General features: G+C 39.8%; 1 protein-coding gene across 10 annotated transcripts in view; it reads left to right on the top strand.

The window, feature by feature from the left end:
- The first annotated feature begins 28 nt into the window (after nt 1–28).
- MEF2A (myocyte enhancer factor 2A) overlaps nt 29–23,108 on the top strand; it is an 84,266-nt gene continuing 61,186 nt past the window's right edge. For 2 of the 10 annotated variants that reach the window (XM_065847290.2, XM_065847286.2), the window contains exon 1: nt 1,066–1,454. The gene's annotated coding sequence lies outside the window, so the exon portion shown is untranslated. Of the gene's footprint in view, nt 54–1,063; nt 1,455–1,814; nt 2,058–23,108 lie in introns of those variants that run through there. The other 8 variants (XM_065847289.2, XM_065847285.2, XM_071813992.1 and 5 more) reach the window with 7 other exon arrangements.

The raw sequence follows: 23,108 nt of genomic DNA, 5'->3' as shown, positions 1-23,108 counted from the left end.
GGTATCTCTTGCAGGATAAATCTGGAGAAGCTGTAGAGCGCAGATGATTTTTGGCAAGTATCTTTTCATCATCAAAATTTCATTTTTTGGGTCATTCTTCAGCTGCTGCCTTCTGCGAAGGGCAAAGACGCCAATTTTATGTCTTTTATTATGAATTCCCTAGTAGTCTTTTTGGCTTAAAGCGCAGTTAATGGGAACTCTAAAGGAGATGTGAGGTGGGGACACATAGAGGAGGAACCAAGGTGGATTGTGGCCTTAGCCTGGAAGTGAAAACAGAGCTCACATCCTAATGATAATACAGCAATAATTTTCACAGAAAGCCTGTCATGTATGTATTTATTTCTTTCTGTGTCTGTACGTTAATACATGTATATAGTGGGGAAGTGGTGGTGGTTTCTGTGCTGGTGACAGAGGTCGCTGGGCTATTTCCTGGTGGGAACTGGCATTGATGTGCGTGCTCCAGCTCTGAGAGGATGAGGGATCACATATTGACCCGCTGCGCGGCAAAAGCGGGACTTTCCGCCGCCGGTTTCTCCTCCCCAGACGGGAGGCGAGCTGTGGCGGGGGGCTGCCGGGCCCCGGGATGGCGGACGGGGAACTGCGGAGCAGCGACCGGCCGGGCTGAGGAGGCCGCAGGGCCCGCCCCGCCCGCAGGCCCCGCCCGTTGCCCTTGGCAACCCCCGGGCACGGGGCGCGCGGCCTTGCCCTCCAGGAGCAGGCGCCTGGGTGCATGCGCCGCTGCGTGGTGGGGCGGGGCTGGCTACGTGCGTCACCGGCAGCTAAGCGAGGGACGGGCCCGCCTGGCGTGTGTGCGCATGCGCTGCCGCCAGGGCTTGGAACGCGGGGGCAAGGCCGAGAGCTCCCTTCGCAGTAGGCCCGGCTTTGATTGGCTGTTGCTTCCCTCGCAGTCTCTCTGATTGAGCAGCGGCCTGTCACTCAAGGCTTCCACGTTTCGTTACGCCCCGCCCACCAACTTCTCTCTGGTTGGCGGGCGCCTCGGTCCTTAGCGGGTGCTGTGATTGGTGCTGCCGCCCTTTCACTCCGGCGCCCTGGCCTATCGGCTCGCGGCTCCGCAGCATTGGGTCGGCGGTGAAGAATGTAGACCCGGCCGCTCCCCATGCTAAAACAAAATAATCCGGTGATGAACAAAACCGGGGCGCTCCCAGCCCCGCCGCCGGGCGCAGGTTCACCTCGTACTTCCCCACGCTGTCCCCCTCCTCCCGGCCCTGCCTGGCTCGGGTGAGCACCCTCAGCGGCGTCCGAGTTGCTCGGAGAAAAGAGCGGAAGGATATTATTGGGAGACGTGTGACAGAGGAAGTAGTTCCGGCCCCGATTGGGCCTTGTTTCCCAAAAATAGCGCCCAGCGGGTATCCGTGCGCTGGTGTCAGTGTCTCCTGAGGAGCCTCAGCGGGGAGGCGGCAGGAGCGGCGGCGGGGAGCGAGGGGACGCGGCGGGTGAGTGAGCGGGGGGGAAGGGGACCCCTGGATTTGGAGCCGAGCGGGAGGGTTCGGGAGCGTTTCCTGAGCCCGGCGGCTCCGGACGGTGGCGAGGGTCGGAGGCGAGGAGCGGGGGGAGCCGAGGAGCGGGGTCAGGGGCAGCGGGCGGGGGCAGCCGCCGAGGGGGGCGGCTTGAGAAGAACGGAGAACGCGGGTGTCCCGCCCCCCCCCACGCTGTCCGCTTTCCGCTCCGTACAGCGGAGCGGGGGGTGCTGGCGGGGAAGTTGGTGCGGGGGGCGGGCGGGGGAGGGGCGGGGGCGGCGGGCGCGGGGTCCCGCGGGTGCGGGGGGTCCTTCGGGTGGGCAAGTTCCCCGCGACCTCCCCAGAAGTTCCTTCCCGGCTCTCTGGAGGAGGGAGGATGGACATTTATGGACCAGGCCACCCGGGTCTGCCCGGGGGCTGGTGCAGCAGGCAGGGTGGGGTGCGCGGCCCTGGCGCCCGGGGAGCACTGAGGTAAGATCGGCTTCCCCTGGGCGGCCGGGTGCGCTGCCCGCGGTGTGCGTGGCTGGGAAGGCGGGGAGGAGAAGTACCTTTTGTCCTGATTCTCGGCAGCCACGTTGGGTAAGCGACATTGCGCTTAAAAACAAACAAATAAACCCCCCTCCCAGGACTGTGTCCGTGGTGTACGCTCCGAAAAATGGGGTTCGGGGAGGGAGGAGGTGAAGGTAGAAATAGTTACAGTAGTTGTGCAGTGCATAAAGGTGTGTGGCGAATGGGAGGAGAAACTGTTCGCTAATGTGTAAACTAGAGGATGTTTTTGTCCAGAGGAGGAAAAGATTGAAGGTACAGCTGTGTTCTTATTGCAAGGAGGATTTTGCGTTTGCCAGCTCTGTGCACAAGTCATGGGGATCAGAGACCGTTCTATTTCAGACTGGAAAGACAGTAAATTCTTTTGAATTTATGAGGCTCTGTCTTCCAGTAATTTTTTTTACCTGGTTTTGAGATGCTAGGTGGTGACGAGAATGGGATTGCTTAGAAAAAGTTAGCCATAGTGACTTGTTTGACAGGTAATTAATTTCGGAGTTGAGAAACAGAAGTTCTGTAGAAGGTGAAAAAAGACAATTTGAGAATAGGGTTTTCTAAGTTGCTTGGTGTAAAACCATGGTGTTCCATAGTCATACGAAGACTGAATTTATTGGGAAGAGTGTGGGAAAGGGGTTCTGGGAGGTACAGAGGAACAACAAAAAGGAATAATTTCTAAGCAGGAGTAAGGGAAAAAAAAGTGGCTTGTTGTGGAATTGGTAATGTTGATAGTATTTATTTTGAACCTTTTTAACAACCTGGTAAATTTTAATGTAGCATAAAGAAGGCTATAAGCTTAATGTTAACTGTCTACACAATTGTTCCTTATACAAGTGTTTTTTCATTTTTAGGACCTAGATAGGTATATTTTGGTATTTCTGTTTTATTATTGCTAGCTAGTGTGCAAATGACCTGCGTAAAAGGTATCAGAGCAACTTTCCTATAATCTGTCTGTTTTAAAAATTATTTTAAATGTTTATCTCTAACTCTTACATGTTAGAATATATTCTGTGGTTTTTTGCTGCTCTCCAACAAGGGATTTGCATTTGAGGGAGAACTGTGAGGTTCCTCTTTATACTATTTATTTCATTTAGTTGCTAGAATATGTACAAAATGACATGTCTTTCAATTACATAATTTAGAAGAGTTGTAATAAAGGATGTAATTTTAACACTTCTAGTCAGTAAAGAGCGTAATTTCAAAATGATATTTTAAAATTTTTTACTTATTCAGCTAACAAAACAAAAATGAGAGAATGGAACAATGTGTTTTGATATTAAGGGATTGTACTAGTGCTGGCCAGTTGGAGATGAACCTTGTTTGATTGAGGGCATGCAGCTTGGAATTTAGGAAGGAAAATAACCCAGTGCCCTGGTTAGTTACTTTTCTCCTCCATAATTCTTTTCTAAATCTGTAGTTGACATGGTCCACTGGTAGTATTAGAGGAGTATCATCAGTAAATGAGAACAATCCTTCAGTGACAGGGATGGGATCTTCTTCAGAACGATTGGAGTGGAGATGGCAGTCTGTGTCTCTGCCACTGTGACTCATCTCAACCAGTCTTAATATTCTAGCGTTTCTAATGATTTATTTGTGAGAATACCTTTGCAGATTGTAAGCTGTGGTAGAAATACATTAGCATTTAGCTTGTATATTTGCTTGTTTTCCTCATTTTTGTGTGTGTGTATTTAAATCAATGTGGTTACAGTAGGACCATAGAATGCTTTGTGTATGTGTAGGTATCTGGATTTAGATTCCTGAAATTTCACATAATGTTTTCCCTCTGTGACACAAGGGATGAAGAAATAAGTGAACACTGGTTTTTATGAAGCTACCTAAATTGATCTATAGAATTGACTCATGTTGGACTAGTAAGATGAGAAGGACTTGGCTGAACTAAAACTTGAAATAATTCTGGATAATAGAATATCTTATTATGGCAGAAGACCTGTGTTATTTAGAAACCTTATTGGAGCTGAATTGTGTGCACTTTACCTTAAACTGGTTAGTGTGGGCAGCCAAGCTTTGCTGGGTTTTATTTTAGAAGGTTAGCCAAGTTTCTCAGGTAACTTGTTGATGTTGTTCTGTGGATACTGCACCCAAGTGCTGCTGCAGAGAGACCAGAAGCGCTGTGCGGTGCTGCCTCACCTGCTCTGGGTCATGCTGTGCATAACAAAACACAGCTGATTAGTTGTCTAACAATGGTAAAAGTAGTGTAGTAGAATGCTGTGTAATGTGCAAACATGTATTAGCGTGGGAACTGTTTTGTTTTGGTTTTTTTGTACTAACTGTAGTTCATTATGCCATGTGTGAGAGATGTGTGTTTCAGCTCTGTTCTTAAAACATGTTTTCTAAACTATAACATTAGCACATCATATTCACCTCACCAAATTTTTATTTTGAAAAGGCATAGGCTTAAATGCTCTGTATAAAACTTAGGCTTTAGGCCTATTTAGTCATGACAGCAGCCTGACAATGTGTGCAAAACACTGGGACATACTTTTCCATCTCATTGAAGCAAAACTTACTTTGAATTTGAACATCATGTCGTGACGTATATGCTGCATAACTTTTTCATACACTAAGTGGCCTAAGTTTGCATATTTCTTATATTTGAAAGATTTTATTTCACATGTGTAATAATGTGTTCTGCAACTGATCAGATGGAACAAAATTCAGAATTTTGGTGCCTGTTGTTTTGCATTCAGACTTGATTCTTTCAGGTCTGGTAAAGTAAGCAGGGAAGAGAAATGCACCATTTTTATTTTCTTGTACGTTTTACTGCTTGTGCTGAAAGGCTCATGTAATGTTTATTTGAATGGACTAGCCAGTGCGTTGCTGAAGTGATACTGAATGTGGTTTTAGTGTAACTCTTTCTCCTATCATGTGAAATGAATAAAGTCTTTGGAGGTACAATCGCATCCTGAAATACCTAAATATAGCTGACTTTTTCCCTGAATGTTTACAAGGTGGTTTTGGCGTCTTATGAAGTTCATAGGAGTACAGCAAGACATTATTTTACTTTTCTCCCCCAAGCTAATTTTGTTGACCTTCTAGTGAAAGAATTGAGGAACTTTTTTGGGCAGCTAATGAAAATACATTTTAGGTTATTGCTAAGAGTTAAAAACAGACTTCAGCTGTGTAATGTGACAATAACCCTCCCCTCCCTCAGCATGTGTTCTGTGGTAGAGTACCAGCTAATAAATAATGCCATGGAGGGTTAAGTGTGTAGCCCACAGTAGTGTAGTTTGCTTTGTTTATTTTAAACTAAGCATCTGATCTAGATTTCTAACCTTTACCACCCCCTTCATATGGTGCATTTTTATTCTAATGATCTTTCAAGTTACTGCTTGTGGAGTTGAAAGGAAGGGATGTTTTTTCTTCCATATTAAAGCACTTCTTATTTTTGTTTATCAACTGTACTGTTTAGACTTGTGTTTAATGGTGCTGTGAGACTTTTTCTAAGTTTCTTTAGCCCTAACTTAAGTATGCTTTTCCTTAGGAACATAAACCGTTGTACTGTATGCTCTCATTTCTATTTGACACTAAAGGGATCTAACATCTTACAAGACAAGTCTGTTCCTGAGATTTCCACCCTTCCACCAAAACAGTCACTGAGATGGAGTATTTTAAGTTGTATGTATGGTAGTCTTCCTTTCTCCTTTCCTCCTTAATCTGATGCTGCAGTGAAGAATTAGGCAGGAATGACTGTCAGATAAAGACGGTAGATTTTGTGGCCACGCTTTTTTCCAAAATTTTCATGCGCTTTTTGTTCCCCATGTGTTGTAACAGTACAAGTATGCCTGTATGATGAGAATACATCCTTCTTTATAAGACTGTGATTAATTGAATTATTTTTCAGGGAATTAACTACTTTATATTCAAAATGTTAGTGATGCTTAATTAGGTAGGTCTCCCAGTTATATTTATCTCTGTCCGTGAAGAGCCTCTGAATTCTGCCGAAGTCCTTATGGGCCAGCCTAGAGTTTTGAAGTGCATTTTATATTGCTTTGTGCTCAGCTGGATTTCACTGGTAGCTGCATGCCTGTTGTTGCATGACTATTTTAAGTATACTAAGTTAAAAAGTAGGTGTTAGGAATTATCAGCCAAGCAGTGTTGTAGTTTCTTGCTTTAAGTGCTTGCTTTGAGTATCTGTGTACCAGGCATTGATGACAAAGCACCTTTCACTGTGTTGTGTTTGTGGTGTTTTGGTTTGTTTTTGAGAACTAGGAGAAAAATGTTTACCTTCCCTGTGGTGGTCAGAGATCACCTAAAAGGGTGGGGTTTAAAATGGATGGGTTTGTGCTCGTGATACTTTTACTGTGATAATTAGTGGGGGAAGAAGGATTTTTTTTTTCGATTTGCTTCATTTGAAGACCAGATTGCTTTCAACATTGTAATATAGAATTGCATGGGTTGGACTAATGTTATTTTTATTGTTTGAAAGCTAACCATAGACCTGTGAGAATATGTAAAGCAGATATATCATCTCAATACTTGCAGTAGTACTTGGAAGCTGTGGTCAGTATTGAATTCTGTACCAAAATACACAGGTTTGATCTTGTAATTTTCTGTGATAGCTTAAAATGTTTGGAAGGTCAAGGGGCATAAATTACTAAATTTTTAGCTGTATAAGCTTAAGCACAAATATGAGCTGTGCTATGGCCATGCTGTTAAAACATTACTTTCTTTAAGATATTGGAGTACAGAGTTGAGAGAAAGAAGTCAGAGGAGATAATTTTGGCATCCTTTAGGATGCGTGGGAAGGTATTATAAGTCTAAAATGATGGGATATGGAAGAATTACAAACTGTTGTAAGAGAGGAGAGTAAGCATGTAGTTGAATGTTGAGAGACACACAGGTACACCTATCCATACAAAAAGCTGAGAGGTCATAAAGGTCAGAACAGCCTTGCCTTGGCAGTGTCCATTAAAGAAATGGTTGAAAGGTGTCAGAATAAGGTGACTGCCTCCCCCTGCCCTCTGAATCTCACAAAATCTGCAATACTTGAGTTTGAGAGGCTGAGGAAGAAGTTATATTAGTGTTGTGGTGTGTTTGTTTGTGGGGTTTTTTTTTCCCTCCGGTATGAAAAAAGTGAGAGTGTTTTTGAGTGGACATTTTTCTCTAGATGCTTTGAATTGTATTTAATTTACCATCTTACTGTTGTGGAAAACTTGTATAGTATAGCTCAGAAACATTGTGTAAGGTTATCAACATTAAGGACATCTTGGTTTTGGTATCATTCTTTCACAGCGACTGCCCTTTTCCTGATATGACTGCATGCATCCTGTCTTAAAAACTGTAAGCTGACGACAATGACTGCTAATAAGTTGACATGTATAGCAATTCAAAATTGTTGCTTTTTCCAGTGTGAACTTTCAAAGCACTGAGTCTTCTGAGAATATTTGGAAAAAATGGGATGTTCCATCATCGCTGAGCTTGAATTATGTTGTCATGCAGTGAGGGTAATAAAGTAAATTTTTCAGTAACTAAATATTTTTATTTTTCCTTGAAGCTCTTGAAATTATTGTGAAACGTTATGAAGATGTTATTCCAATTCAGGTGTCTTAAATTTGTGCTCAAAAGCCTTGGTTTCGGGGTGTAAGGGAGAAAGTAAAAGGTATGGCAAGAGATACAATGTTGTACTTGATGTGTACAGAAAGGGAAAGTGTTTTCTGGTAAAATTTTTGAGCCTGTAGGCTGTCAAATTATGTTTTTTAGTCTGAGTTTGATAATACACATTAGCTTGGCTAGTTGGCTTTTGGGATTTGAAGCTTTTGAGTGCAGAAGAAGGATTTCCTCTGAGACACTTCTGTAATATCCTCCTGTGTTTCTTTTGGAGTGTTAGGGCTTTTGTGGCTTGTGTGTGGTGGTTTTGTTTTTTTTTCATTTGTTTTGTTCTCTTGTTATTCTCCTTATATTTGTTTATAGCACTCCACATGACAGTGTCTTAACTTTTTGTCCCTGAAGCATATATTAACATCTTTGCTTTGAGAGATATTGGGCTCAACTATGAAAAAAGTGCAGGCAGTAAAAGTATTAATGGTTCCCATTTGGAAGCACTAAATTAGATCAACTTTTTCAGGGGAAGGAGACAAAATCTTGCGTGGATGAAGAGAGATGTGGGCAGTAGGCAGGAGCAGGTGTTCGCTGGGTATTGGACATGTGGAATATGGGTATATTTGCAGAAGTTCTAGCTATTAATGCGCATGATCTGAAAATTCCTGAGAACTATGTAGAGCATTTTAATAACACGGTAGAATGTCAAAGAGTAGTTTTCAGTTTTAAGTAGCTGCTTGATGTTTTGTTTGTCACAAATATGAAAACTGCTGACCTGAATAGTCATCAAAAAAATAATGGGAGATTATCAGTTGAATTAGCTGGAATATAAAAGGTATTTTATTTTACCAAATCTATTTTACAAAATCAGACAGAAATACAGAACATTTGTTCCCGGTGAAGGGCACAGAGAAATTCAAGAAGTCCCCCAGGCTTTGTCATGGGTAATGAGTTGAAATGTGAGGGGCGTAGCAACAAGAGTTATTTTATGATAATTGTAAAATAATTTTTTTCTTTTAAAAGAAAAGAAAGCTTTTGGTCAATGTATTGATCACTGCTAATTTAGTAGCTTCAGGGAACTAGTAAAATGTGGTATTCGAATGATTGTAAGTTCTGGATTTTAAACCATAAGTTATTAATGTTCCTGAAAACTGGAGTAATTTAGATGCTTTACACAAATAAGAGGAAAGTACTTTAAAAGACTAATGATTTGTTCAGGAGATGAAATAGGATTATGGGGGAGTTGAAAATTTCAACTACTGTTACTGTATTCTGAAGGATGCTCCTAGTTGAATTGTTTTTTACAGGCATAGGTTCATAGGAGGTTTGGATTCGCAGTAAGATGAAATATAACCTGAGAGACCACAGTTACCCACGGTCTGCTTTTCACTAAATCTTTCTGCAGGTACTTTTAGTGTGCCGTGTGTATGAGACTTTTCTAGTTCAGTGAGTTGCAGTCTTTTTTTCTGTTATTTGTAGGTTCTGCATCTGTTTTTGCTGAGGAGATGGACTCCTGTACTGTCAAGTTAAACCTAATGGTGACATCCTTGTTTTCAGAGTTATCTTTTGAGGATGCCCTAGAATGAGTCCATGAACCCTGCTGTTGTCAAGTACATGTGTGTTTACAAGGAACAGTGTGTTAGCGCAAGGTGCTTATGTAAAACTCACACTGGATTTATCAGAAAATAATGGAGTTGTTCACTTCAAAAGAGGTGGTTGGAGAGGAGATCAAAACATTAATGGCTACTAAGACACCCAATTAAAAACCTCTTTATTTTTTTAAAAGCTGGGAAAAGGACTTGCCCCATATCAGAAGGCTATGATTCAGGCCCACATCTGCTGTGTAGTCCTGTTCTGAGCCCCTGCAGCACCCTCTGGTGAGCCAGATGTGCTTGTGCAGCAGTTGGGGTCCTGGTGGAGCTTATGAATGGGCATAACCATCAGGTCTTGCTACAGGACTGAAGAAATACTGCAAAAGAAGCCTAAGCTATATAGCAGACTTGATGTTACTAACGGGTGCTGTTGGGTTTTGCTGCCATTTCTTCTTCTTTTCGCCTTCTAATTTTTTGTCTAAGAGGAGACAGAAGTCATTAAAGGATCTCTAGACCTGTTAATATTTGCTCTAGGCAAGCATAACCAGTGTGATTGCATGAGATAAAAGAATTCCAGCTCTGTGGCTGGGTTGCTCAGGAGCAAATGAAGTGTGATACGGGCAAGAGGTAACAACAAAGACAGTATGTTTATGAAAATTTTTATTCTGTGTGCTATAGCCCATTTTATTTATGGAATTAAAATACAGCTTGGAGAAACAATGGAGATAAATTTAAAATAGTCTGAACAGTAATAGTAAAGTAGTGGGTTTGCAAATAATAAAACTTTCACTTCCCTTATTTTTTAACTCTTCTGTTATTCCTTGATCTTTCAGACTATCCCCTGTATACAGTATATTTATTTTAAGTTCTTTAAATATTTTAACTGGGCTGCTGGCAGTGGCTGCTCTGAGTGCCCGAGTGATCCTGCAGAACCTGCTGACACTCTGCTCACGGCAGGCTGGGGGGCCGAGGGCAACCGGTGGGTCAAACATTCTGCAGCAATTTAGAAAGTCTTAAAAATAATCAATACTTTTACTATTGCACAACTACCCGGTTAAATCAGAAACTGTTAACGAGGAGGAGAGTAGGCTATGTTCATGTAAACCTCACTTTATTAGAAAAACAGGTTTAGAAAGCTTTGAGTAATAGCTTTGTCTTCAAGATATTAGTGCCATCATTGAGAATACCCTAATCTTATATCAGTAAATGGTGTTATTTTCTTAAGTGTTTTTATTTAATTTTATGGAAATAAACTCTTAAAGGTAGGATGATTTAAAGCTCTGCATTAAGTTTCTTAATTTGCATTCCTTTTAATGTGTTTGATTGGATCTAAATGTTAGGCTGCGATTTATTCATTCAGCAGAATAAAGTTAAATCCCAAAGACATCTTCATTTTGATGATGGCTGTTTGGAAGTATATGGGAAGATGGTTGTATAGAACACTTGTGATTTCTTCCTACCCAGCGAGTCTGCTTAGGATGCTGTTTGCAAAATTCTGTAGTGTTTGGGGATTTTTGTACAGGGAATTGACTAGACAGCATTTATACTCAGGATTTGATTCCTGTGATCTAGAACAGGAACTCATTGGGTTCTGATTGCAACTGTCCTCAGCTTTTCCCTTGGGAGATGTCGGACCCTAATTGCATAGAGTTTCAGACAGCAGTTTGCTTCTCTTATGCATATGTTCTGGAGGTGGGGGAGCAGGAGCGTATTTGCATCAAAGAAAGTCAGACCTGTTTGTCTAGAAACCATTTAGATTTTTCTGTTTTAACACCTTGTTTATAATCTCCTGTGCACCTCTTCTTCTCCCCCCCCTCTCCCCCAGGAAAGAGAACAGAAGAGTTGAGGGAATATCTTGTTTTGTTCTTAGAGATACTAACAAATTTATTTTAAATTGCTCTCCCCACCCCTGTATGTGAGGCTCATGTCTGTGTTTTATTAAGGACTTTCTGGATCCTATTTTTTAAAAAACATAGTATTTTTAAGGGTGAATTGTTCAGTAATAAAAACCTACTACAATATTCCTGAAGGTACTGGCTGACTAGTCCTCAAAAGAGGTTTCAACCTGCTTTTCCATCATGTGTTTCTGTAATGAAATGTTAATGAGAAAATGATCTGATAAACTTCTTCAAAACGTTCTGTGTAACAAACTCATAATCTGAGAATTTTTCTTCAGATGGAGTTCTTTTAAGGCATCTATGTTTCTGTAGCTGTCTTGTGTGCATGTAGATAATGCCTGCAAGCAAGTGACAAAGATTTTGTTGTGGTGTTCTTCAAGGACTTGAATGACTTGTTTTCTGAAGGTGTGAGGAACAACAGCCCTTCATGGGAAGTTTCTTTTGTGCTTAGAAAAACTGTTAGAAGCAGGAGAAATTAAGTACAGACTAAAATTTGGATTTGCAATCTGATGAGGAATCCTTCAGGCTGCTTTCCTTGAATAGTTGAGATTATAATTCTTGCTTCTGTTTCATCTGTACTTCACTGCTTTTAATTCTTCATGGTCTCTTCTGCTTAATCTTAATGGCTTGTAAGATACTTCACTGGCATAATTAGCTTATCTTAAAATAGTCTGACCTGTTAGCACTGTTGGAACAGTGAAGGGACAGCCAGCCCAATCATTGGGTTTCAAGTAGTGCACCCTCAGAGATGTGTCAGTGTTTGGGCCACAGGGGAGGAAGGAAGGAGTAGGTATATATGTGTGTGTATATATATATATATATGTATGTATGTATGTGTAACTGGATCTTGAACATGAATGCTTCAGCCCACCTGTGTTAGGATTTACAGATATTTTCCTTCAGGATTTTGTCAACAGCCAACTGAAGTAACTAGAAAGCAGCTTTTGTTTTGTTTCAACCAAGATACAAGTGGAATGAAGATACAAAATTCAGTTCCAAGGGTTTTCTTTTGCTTTGTGTTTTGTCTGGTTTTTTGTGTTGTTTTGTTTTTTTTTTTTCCTTTGTGTATTTGTACCTTGAGTGTGTCTGGCTTGACTTATCAGCTTTTATGCTTGAGACAGAGTGAGCCTCATCTTACCTTAAACTCCTCTTTGTTTCAAATTTGCTTGTATTTCTGGTCTCAGACCTTTAAACTTTGAAATGTTCTACCATTAATGTGTCTACTTATTTGAGATTGTGTGTCTGGGTTTGTCTACTTTCTGTGATTGTCTTGTCTTCCTTTTGCATTTCCATCTCCTCAGACAAATGTACAAATTTGGACAAGGAAACAATTGCATATATTAATGAAAAAGAGTGTTGTGGGTATATTAATTCTGAGGGGTAAGTTCTGCATTTGAAACACATTTTTGGAAGAGCTTGTGCTGTGGTTGTTATTGTAGTTGCTACAATATTGGACAAAGCATTGGAATATTTTTTGTTTCTTGTAACTATGCAGTAGAAGGAGCTTTATATACAATACATTCAGGATGCTCCTTGCGATGTGATTTATTTTATGTTTTCTGGAAGACATCTTTTTGTTTGGATTTCTTTAGAAGGCGACTTCTTTTTCTGAAGTTCACAAAAACCCAAAACAATGTACCAAGTTGCTATGCTGATTAAAAATGCATTTCAGCATTTAGTGTGATTCAACTGGCCATTTGCTTAAATGCTCAGATCCTCAATAGCTAATGTTAGATATACAACAATTGACTTTAAGCAGAGAATGTAGGTCTATTATTTCAACGTATGAAGTGCTTTTTGGGGAAAGTCTGTTCTAGTTTTGGATTGATAACTCCATTCTGGAGTCTAATCAAACTTCTACATCAGTATTTTTAGGTGCTGTTTTTTGATCTCTCAAACCCTGCAAAGAACCCTTCTATTATGTAGTGTTTGAGTTTACACACCATCATTGAAAGACTAACTTGGACTCCGTGAAACATAGTTAAAAGCTGATTATCCTCATAATGTTTGAGTTTCTGCTTCCAGGTGGATTTTATATACTGCCTCCATGGAGGAAGTGAGAAAAGTAGTTTTAACTGGATGTTAATGTCTTGTGTGTGCTGCAAGATTTCTTGAGCTTTTCCTGTAAATGGCAGTAACTTGGCAAGTCCTATGTGTAGTTTAATGTTTAAAGTAAGTCTGGTGTCATTTTGCTGGTATTGCTAGTGCTCTTACATATACAGATAGAGTTGCAATATAAGTGAAGATTGGGAGATGGAATTTAATTCTCTTCGTGTTAGAGCTATGCATTCCAAAAGCTTGTTATAGGCATCATTTTACTATGGTTCAGTTTGTTACAACAGAATTATTCTAGTGAAACTTCTAGACCAGGTTAGATAAAGTCAACTTTCAACAGAATTTGGTGCATTTCTTGTAATGCTTATGTTTTTGTGGTGTATGTAGATTTTTAAATTTTCTTTATTTTTTTTTATTCCTCCCCTTGTTTCTCCCATGTTCACTAACTATGATTACAGTGAGTTTTAAGTGAATTGGTTTCTGTGTTCCAGCTAAATTCTTGGCTGTGGTGATGGTGTAAGTGTTGGTGATTTTATTCTGGTATTCTGTCTACCATGTTTCCTTGTGTCTGTTAAACCTATTGGATGAAAATGCTGTAAGATGACAACACTGCCTGTGTGCTTGTTCCCTGTTATGCTACTAATGTTTATGTCTTAGAATTATGAGTAGAGAGATTATTAGGAGAAGTAGTCTAGCACAGAACAGCTTCCTGTAGAACACTTGTCATAGTGGTGAATTCTGACAGGGTTCCCGTGGTAGTGAATGTGTTTTCTTTCCTACCCATTAGACAGATTTTGCTATTGTGTTCTTTATAATACAACATGTTGGCTGTATTATAGTCAATATACAAGTTGGCTTAGCACAACTTTCTAAAACACTGTTTAAAAAATACGTAAAACCATGTTTGGCAAATATGTGAACGGATTCTAATGGTCCCTGCGCATATAGGGAACTGTCTTTTTCTCTTTTTGGCATTCACAGGAGGTTTTTAATCCAAGTCTTTGTCTCTTTCTCCTCTGCTGTACTCCCATACTAAATTAAATTATTTAACTTTTATTTTAGCAATAAGAGACAATTTGAGCATGATTAAAGTAGACGATATGTCTAAATAAGTGATACCTAATTGAACTTATCTTTGTTTAGAGAACATACCTGCAGTCCTTCATCGCAAAACAGTACGTTTCTGTTTGAGAGCTACAACAGATGCTGAAGTCTCGCTGTTCAATCTAATGTATGTAGCTCTAGATCTGCGCTTGCATTGCCACTCTTAATTTCTAGAATGCGCCAGTGGGCTGAGAAATGCTGTTATGGAATTTCAGAGCTTTGGTGAAGGTGAAGGGAACTTTTCTTTCCTCTGCCTGTGGTGTCTGTTACAGTGGGTTTCAGCCTTCTTACTGCCTATGGGAGGATCTAGAAATGCTCACAGTCATTTGGATAATGGGGGAAGAGTGTGTCCATATTGTTTTCATAATTCTTCCTTGAAAGGTGTTTCTGGGTTTTAGTGTTGTTTTGCTAGTCTCAGGCAATTTACGTATTAAATGTCCTAAAATCAGAAGGTTCTTCACCCAGACCTCAGACCTGTGCATTCAGGTCTGTGCAGTATGTTTAGACATGTTACAAGCTCATAGGCCTTACCAGATTAGAGACCAAAGTCAGGAAAATAGGCGTTTAGTCTGTTTAGCTAGGATTCCTCAGATCCCCTCTTAGATCAAAGTAAGGCTATATTGTGATACATGTGTATAGATAGATGTATGCACGCTGCCTTTAAACTAGTTTAATGTACCTGTGTGAGTCAGTGGCATGTTAGGATACCCCACACAGAGAAACTATGTAATTGTTATCCCTACCACCTGAAAATCCATGGTGTCACAAAATTGAAGTACCTAGAAGGAGCAAACCTGTTTCTTCGTGGAGAACATGTCTGAAGAGTCCTATTTATCGCTTATTAAAGTCTTTGAGAAACTGAGTTAATATGTTCAGTTATGACTGTTCACTAGAGAGATGTGGATGGCAATGCCACCTGCATTTTGAGGTCTTGTGTGGTTTGTAGCTGTGAATTCCTGTTTCTGCTTTTCTTCATATCTTTAGCAGAAGAGTACTGAAACTGTTTGATATGTTCCAGTAAAACAAATGACAGTCAGCACCCACCAACACTTATTCTTTTTCCATTTGTTTCTTTATTAAATGTAGTTTGGTAAGATTTTGTGTATTGTGAGAATGTATTCTTTGATTTAGCAAGTCTTGCTGCATGAAATGCTTTCAAAAGTAGGCTTGAAGTTCTTCATAACTTCATGACAAATTTAAATAGGTGATCCTTACAAAAAAACCGCACCTTATTTTTGTTTATGTATTTCATTTTGATGATTAGACTACAATGACGTTTGTGGCTTTTAGTAAAAGTTGTGGTTCCAGGATTTGTCTGTCCTAAGAAGAAAATTTTTGCTCAGGTGGCTTTTAACAAATCAGGAAAACTAGGGAGGTAAAAAATTTTGCCTAACTTTGATCTGTATGTATGACAGAGGCTTCTGAATTGTTCAGAGTACAGATCTTGTGGTGTTGATAACAGGTAGATGATGGTGGTGGTAGTTTCTACTCTGCTGTAAGTCGACCTCACCAAATGGATATCTGACTCTGGGAAGTATTAGCTTTAACTGTGGACTTTATTCTGCCCAATATAACTTCAATCAACTCTTGCTATATACAAATATGGAAGATAAAAAAAAAAAAAAAAGTAATAATTTTCTGGTGAGAGTGCTGCATTTCTGCATTTGTTTTTAGTTCTCCAACTTATACCTATATCTTAAATTAAAAGTTTAAGTTGTGATCTGGAGGACTTTTGTGCCTCAAAGTTTGTCTGCTAATCTGTTGCTTTAGCGTCAAATGTTACTTTTATCAGCAGACCTTGCCTTGTTTTGAGTACTTTGCCATTGAGGAAATTTAGGATTGGTGCCTTGCCTTGGAAGTTGACTGATTGCTTTCTGACCCTGGTGCAAGTGCCTTAATCCTCATCTCCCTGCCTAGGTGCAATTTAACAATCTCTTGTCCTGTTCTTTGGCAGCGTGACAGAGCAGAACAGGATTTTGAAGAGGGGTATGGCATGCCATGTGACTGGGCTAAAATGAAGCGATAAGAACAACTGAAGCTATGTTGCATATGATTTTTGGTGTGAGGATCTGGAAGAATTAATGTCAGACTTCAGGTGTTTATTCTTTGTGGTGTGTTTTTCTTTTTTTTTTTTTCTTTTTTTTTGAGATAGTTGCAAGTAAGCCAGAAGTATTTCTGTACCTCCTTCCCCCCTCCCTCTTATCTTTCTCTGCTGTTTTTTTGAGCTTTAATTCATTTATCTTCCCAGTGGGTAGACGATGGGTTTTCTGTCAGATTTATCTATTAAAGAGATTCAAGATTGATACAGATAAGGAAATGATGGCTTAAATATTTGAGCCAGTAGCAAGTCAAATGCAAAGTTTAGCAGAAGTAAACAATTGGAACATTACAATTCATCCAGATGCAGAGATGAAGCATAGTTCTTGAGGAGGTTGTGTGTTGTTGTTGTGGGGTTTTGTTTACTGTGTGTGTTTGTGTTTTGGTTAGTTGTGTTTTGTTTGTTTTTTTCTTTTTGGTTTTAATTTGCAGTGACAACTTCTGTGCTCCTGTGGGCTGAGGGGGTGGGGAATTCTTACCAGCAGCTGCACAGAAACCTGTAAGTGCAAAGATGGCCCAGATTTGATGTTAAAGCTATCAGGCAGAGGACTGCTGTGTATTAGCACTTAGTCAATGTGATGCTATTTGACCAGATAAAGTATCTCCATCATGCTTATGTGTGACACTATGTGAATACTTATTCTGTGTCTAGTTAATGTAAGTGTTTCTCCTGGCTCATTTAAGAAAAAAAATCTCTGCTATGATAGAGATTATTTGGGGATTCTAATGTGAACTCTTAGTGCAAAATGAAACCTAGTCAATAAATGAGGACCATACTGTAAACTTCAGGATATGGTTTTTCTAGAGTAGCAACAGGCTGAGATTTTTATGTGGACTAACTGCCTAAATATTTACCGAAGTTCCATATGATTCCCCATGTGTCCTACTGCAGTACTGAAGCTTACTGGGATTACACTCTTACTGATAAGTATTTGAGTTTGAGTTAAGGTTTCCTCTGTGCTTACAGAAAGGATTAATTCTTCTAGCAGAAGACTGATACTTTTCTAATTTCTCTTGACCCCTGTGATCAAGTCTATTCCCCTTTTATTTTAGCATCCTCCAAGACAGCAGTCTGAGGCCATGAAACACATTTTCTGAAATGTCCCCCCGTGTTAGTCTATAGGCAGTGTTAAGAAGAGATTACCTTCTTTTCCCCATTAGGCTGACACTCTCTGCAGCGGTATCCTCATCTGTAGTATGACATCGGAAAGCATTGTGACAGAGGCAGATAAAATATTTCTAGTGTGTGCTTCATTAATTTTGACAACTCAGATTTGTTTGTACTTTTTATATGCCAGTGTGTGTATTTCTATATATGTCAATACATGTAGAGACAATGTGTGGGGTTTTTTATATGTTGGTATCTTTTATAGAGGACATCTGTTGTGAAATTTAGGAACAGTATGCAAAGATACTTAAATAAATGTGCCATAGTAGTTACTGTGTATACAGTTGGTTTAATAAACCAGTAAAACATTTCAAATATGGTTGAATATCCTATGCAGTTAATAACATCTGTTTTGAATTTCGTCAGTCTTACACGTCATATATTATCGACCATAATCTTGTGGCCTTTTCCTTAAATTTTCATAGCAGGAGACTAAGACAAACCGATTAGCTTTGGAGTTTTGAATCTTAAAAAGTCATAATATAGATAACATAAATGCAAGGCTTACATGTGTGTTTTAAAAATAGTAAATGGGTTAAAGTAGCACTGGCATACTTAGGACTCTGTTGGCATAGTTTTTCCCTTCATATGGCTCTTTGGAATGTGAGACCTCTTCCTATATTTGCTGTAGCAGAGCTAAACTCTCATGTTGCTTATAGGAGAAATTTAATACAAGCAGCTTGTACAGAACTGACCTGCTGCTGCGATAGCATGCAATATATTTAGCATGTGTGTGTCTAGTAACCATGTGATCTTATGCAAGAGAATAGAACAGGGAAACTCTCAAAAGTTACAATTTCTCTAAACATTTTCAGAGTTCTGTTAATTAAATAAAATGTTATCAAACTAGGTGAAGAGACTAGGTTTGTAACTGAGATACAACCAACTGCAGAATTTGGAATCATGCAGCATTGTGTCTGCATATCAATGTAGGAGAGGACTGAGAATTCAAAATTAGTTGGATTTGTTTGGTTGGTTTTGGTTAATTCACAACAAGTTTTGGAGTATTTTGTTTGGTTTTTAGGCTGTTATGATTTAGTTTTCTGTTGCCATGATGACTAAGGATTAATTTTTAAATGAAATCTGAAGATAGAAATCTGATCCTCAGGTACTTAATCTTTAAGAAAAGTTACAAATATAAATTTTGGCAATGCTGTAGCGGGTTTGTCAGTGCTATTGACAAATAATTATTACTTTAAATTTCATTATGTAGTTTGCTCTTTCTCATGGTTCTTCTAAACAAATTTTCTTTACAAGAACTGAATCTTGTGCTTAATTGATTTTGCTTTCAGAAGGCCAAAGAATACCTTGTGCATCCTTGAAAGACCTTCTCTTAAGGTGAAATCCTTAAAAGTGAATGAGAACCAATTTCTTTTTACTGTCTGGTTGAGTCTACTAAATTTAAAAATCTACATCCCTGCCTTTGTTCTATGCTTTGTGGCATGAAATTGGATAAAATGCTGCAAGTAAAACTCCCTACAGGTAAACTTATGTAGATTCTTACTGCTGCTGTCCTCCATCTCTTTTTTTCCCCACTTTTGAGGTCTTCCCCTTCCCTTTAATGCCTTTCTTCCATCTGCATGGGGTGAGCATCTTCACTGAAGGGAACTTGGACTCATCCCAATCAAGAACAAACTGAGGCTTGAGTCCTCCTATCTCACCTCTATATGACAAGACTATCGGGATTATTGCCATCCTGTTCAGGAGTAGTTTGGCTTCAGTTCCACCTCCTGAAAGAATTAGGCAAGGGCGCCCATTTGAGTAAAAGGAGATTTTGAGCCTAAGGATTCACTAGAGAGACTAAGTACTTCTTTCTTTCCATGCCCACACTGACATCTTGCAAATAATGCAAATAGACTAATTTGGCAGCATTACAATGGAAGAGCAGAAATCTTGATTTACTCTGTTTAAAGCAAAGCTCAGTGCTTTGCTGCTTTCTAGATGCTGCACACCCATGCAGCAGACCCAGCTCACGCTTCTATACTACTGAACTGTGCAGTTGTGGTAGTCTTAAGATTTTTCTGATGCAGAATCCTAGGGGGTTTATTATTATTTTAAAGTGATGTATATGGAGAGGTGTGCCTGCCATCTCTAAAGGCTTGCCGATGTAGTTAATCAGATGTTGCAATCAAAATGAAATCTACTCAGTGGTAGGCAAAGAGAAAGGAAAATCTATAAGAGCTGGAAGGAAGAATCTCCACAAGTATTGATTGAGGTAACATGTTAAGAGTAGTGCCTGCTAGAAGTACGGGGTAAGCTTGTTTTGGTTTGTATCCTTCTTTGGAAAGCAGGCAAAAGTTTATAGGGTAGAGGATGTCTCCACCACTCCCCCAGTGAACCTGTGTGCTGGGGAAAGTGATGACAATGTATGTGGTGAATTCTTACAAATATAAACATAGACCATAATCATAGGTGTGTCTGTGTAGGGGTAAAAATCAATTCACTTCAGATGAAATAGTAAGCTGAAGTTTTCAGAACTGGGTCTGACTCAGTGGTCAACATTTTGGGTTATACTAAGAAGTCTTTGTTTCAGATCTCGGTTTAAAAATCTGTTTAGCTTGGCAGCAGGATGAAATCTGCTGAAAACCAGCTATCAAATCTGCAGTTCGTCTGAACTGCAGAGTGAATTGCTGGAAAGACACCATTCTTCCAGTGGGAAGAAAGAATTTTGTCGCTTTGCGTTGTGTTTTAATTTTCTTTAAGCAAGTCCGAATGCATTTCCTTAAAGCTTCTGTAATCCTGTCTCAAAGTAGAGGTTATGAGACGAGAGAAAAGTAGAACTTAGTTACCAATACAATTTCATAATTTAAAGTCCACCTTACTAATTCTTTCTTCCCTTTTTTATGTGCTCTCAGGATGATCTTGTATTTTGGCATACAGCTTTTCTTGTGTTTGCTCTAAGTTGACTGTTTAGAGTTTTTTTTAAGAAATGTGTGGCCTCCTGTGCAAAACTTGGTAAGCATCAGGAAGGAGCTGAGCTATGTAAAACCATGAAAGGATGGAAGTGGGTGCTGGAAGTTTCTTGCAGTACAATTTGTAGCCAGATTTAGAGCTTTGTTACTATATATTTGTATGGCACAGTGGGATTTAACTGAAGAGTTTCTAGGATGGTATATGAAAGCAGGTAAGTTCAAAGGTACTCCAGTGTTATGGAGGAGAAAATATACTTTTAAAACAGGCAAAAGCAGCAGTAATACAGATGAACATATGAGGCCCTAGTTATGCTGTCCCTTCCAGGCTTTGTCTGTGCTGATGCAGGTGAAATTGGAGACTCTGAGCACTGGTATCTCTGCTGTTTGCCAGCTAGCTGTCAATATTTATTGCTTCAGCTGCTGTGAGGCTTCCAGTCAGAATGTTAGAAGAATGACAGCTCTAATGACCTGAAGGTTTGGAGTATTCAACAATAAATTTTTTTTTTTTTTTTTTTTTTAAGAGGAGTGTCCTGGTTTTGTTAAAAACAAGACCAGTTCTCTTTTAGTGTTTTTTTGTTTCGGCTAAGTTCTTCTAGATGGCTGTACTTTTCTGAGTTGTTGCCTGCATATTTTTCCTCAGATGCTGTACTCAGTGCTGATAAGAAGACAAATGGAATGCTGAAGATGCTCATGTTTAGGTTTATTACTATGGTAGCCAAGAAAGACTGATAAGTTTTCCCACATTCTGTCGTGAGAGGGGCATGTGTGAGGAGGGTTGGACAGAGCAGGTGACTAAGACTGACCAACTGACTATTATTGTCATACCCCCTATATAAGAGGGTGATCACGAGTGCCTGTCTCTCTTTGACTGTGGCCAGCATCTAAAGAGAACCCTCTCTGTGTGCTTGTGGTACTAGACCCGAGGCCCCGCATCCCTGAAATCCAGTTTCTGGTTTGCTGTGAAGTGCCGCCCATGACTCCCGGGGGCCTGAGCTGCACCTGCTGGCGCCACACCAGCTCCGCACACCCAGCTCGGCTGCTGCTGGGGCAACGCCAGCTCCATATTGGGCACTTATTTATTTTGTATACTTTATGTATTTTCTCTATTTATTAGTAGCATTAGTAAAACCCTTCAAAACCTTCTAACTTGAAGTCTAAGTCTCTCTTCCTTCCCTCTTATGTCCCTATTATCTTCCTGATCAAAAGGAAAGGGTGGTGGGAGGTAGAGTGTAACAGGGAACATCTGCCACGATTTATTGTTGCCTTGCCTTAAACCGTGACAGGAGTTAAGATTTCTTGCAGGTGCAAGAGTTCTAAGCAGGTTCTTGAAAGTGGTGTGTAAACTGCATGCCAGTTCGCTGTGGTTCACTTTTTGGTTCCTGTAACTCCATATAGTCATGTTCACAGATTATTTACTTAGAATTAATAAAAGGAGATGCTACAGAATAATTAAGCGAGCATCTGATTCTAGTATACAGAACCCGCTTTCATGAATACATTAGTATATGAGATTTTATTTATTTATTTATTAAATGAGTAACTATATAGTTTTTCATGGAGACACAATGCTTTGTCACACCAGGAAGAAATGGAGGAAATTGCAGCCTCTTCCTCATGTACTCTAGTGATACTGTTAGAATAAAAAAATCACTTCTATGTCTGAATAAGTCTCCCAGTTGATGTGCAGGAATTCAGCACTGGCTTTAACCACTTGTTTCTCTAAACTCAAAGATTGGCTGAAGTATCTGAACTTGCACATTGCACACTTCCATCTGCCAGGGCTGCAGGCAGTATCCAAGTTTTATAGTGGGATGCAACTGCTCTTACCAAAATAAGAGCAGTTACAGTTAACGTTAAGTGCAGCAATTAGTACTAATACCTTCAAGGAGAAGTCATTCATGTCCGACTACTACATATTTGCTTTACAACTCAAATATGCTCCCCAGGTCCCTTTGCAAGGTTTTAGTCACGGGTGGATGAGAAGACGGCATGGATGGAAGGGATCCAGCAGTGTGTGTGAAATGAGCAGTGTTTTGTGTAATTTTCTTAGCAGGTTTAAATCATTGATGCAATGATTAAATGCTCAAGTGTCCACTCTGACCATCTAATAGTGCAGGAGACTGAGGCTAATCATGTGGTCTTCCCTTCTGAAGTGGCTTCAGGACTGCTTTTTGGCATTTCTGACAATTTCTTTGATAGTGAGGATAATTATTTTTCCTTTTCCAAAATCAGGATAGTAAGCTGTGTTTTCTAATGCATTACTGCAGGTCTGGATGGCCAGCTATATTTATAGCGTCTGATTCCTGACTGATCCTGGTTATTGTCAGGTCACAGCAGTCATTACATCAGATAGTACTTGGCTGACTGAGTAGTAAAGATGGAGAATGTCTGCCTTACAGTTCCAAAAAGCTTGAATTTACATCTCATGTTTCATGTCGAAGTTAAATGAATATACTTGTTTAAATTGAAGAGGTTTCCAATAAGGGAAATTACAATAATCTGAGCCTGTTTGGGTTTCTCTTTCAGATTCCTGGCTGCTTAATCCAACTGAAAATGGCTGCCTTTCAAATACATTAAGATCTGGCTTTTGCGATGTCTTGCTTTTCTCGGTATTCCTTGCTCTCGTTTAATTCTTGAGTGATGTAGTACTTTGTTCATGTAGTAGTTTTATCAGTAGGGCTTTTTATATTTATGTATGGATCACT

This window comes from Patagioenas fasciata, chromosome 12, assembly GCF_037038585.1.
Source record: "Patagioenas fasciata isolate bPatFas1 chromosome 12, bPatFas1.hap1, whole genome shotgun sequence".
Classification (NCBI taxonomy): Eukaryota; Metazoa; Chordata; class Aves; order Columbiformes; family Columbidae; genus Patagioenas; species Patagioenas fasciata.
The sequence above is the reverse complement of the archived record's forward strand: the minus strand, read 5'-3'. Positions and strand labels throughout refer to the sequence as shown.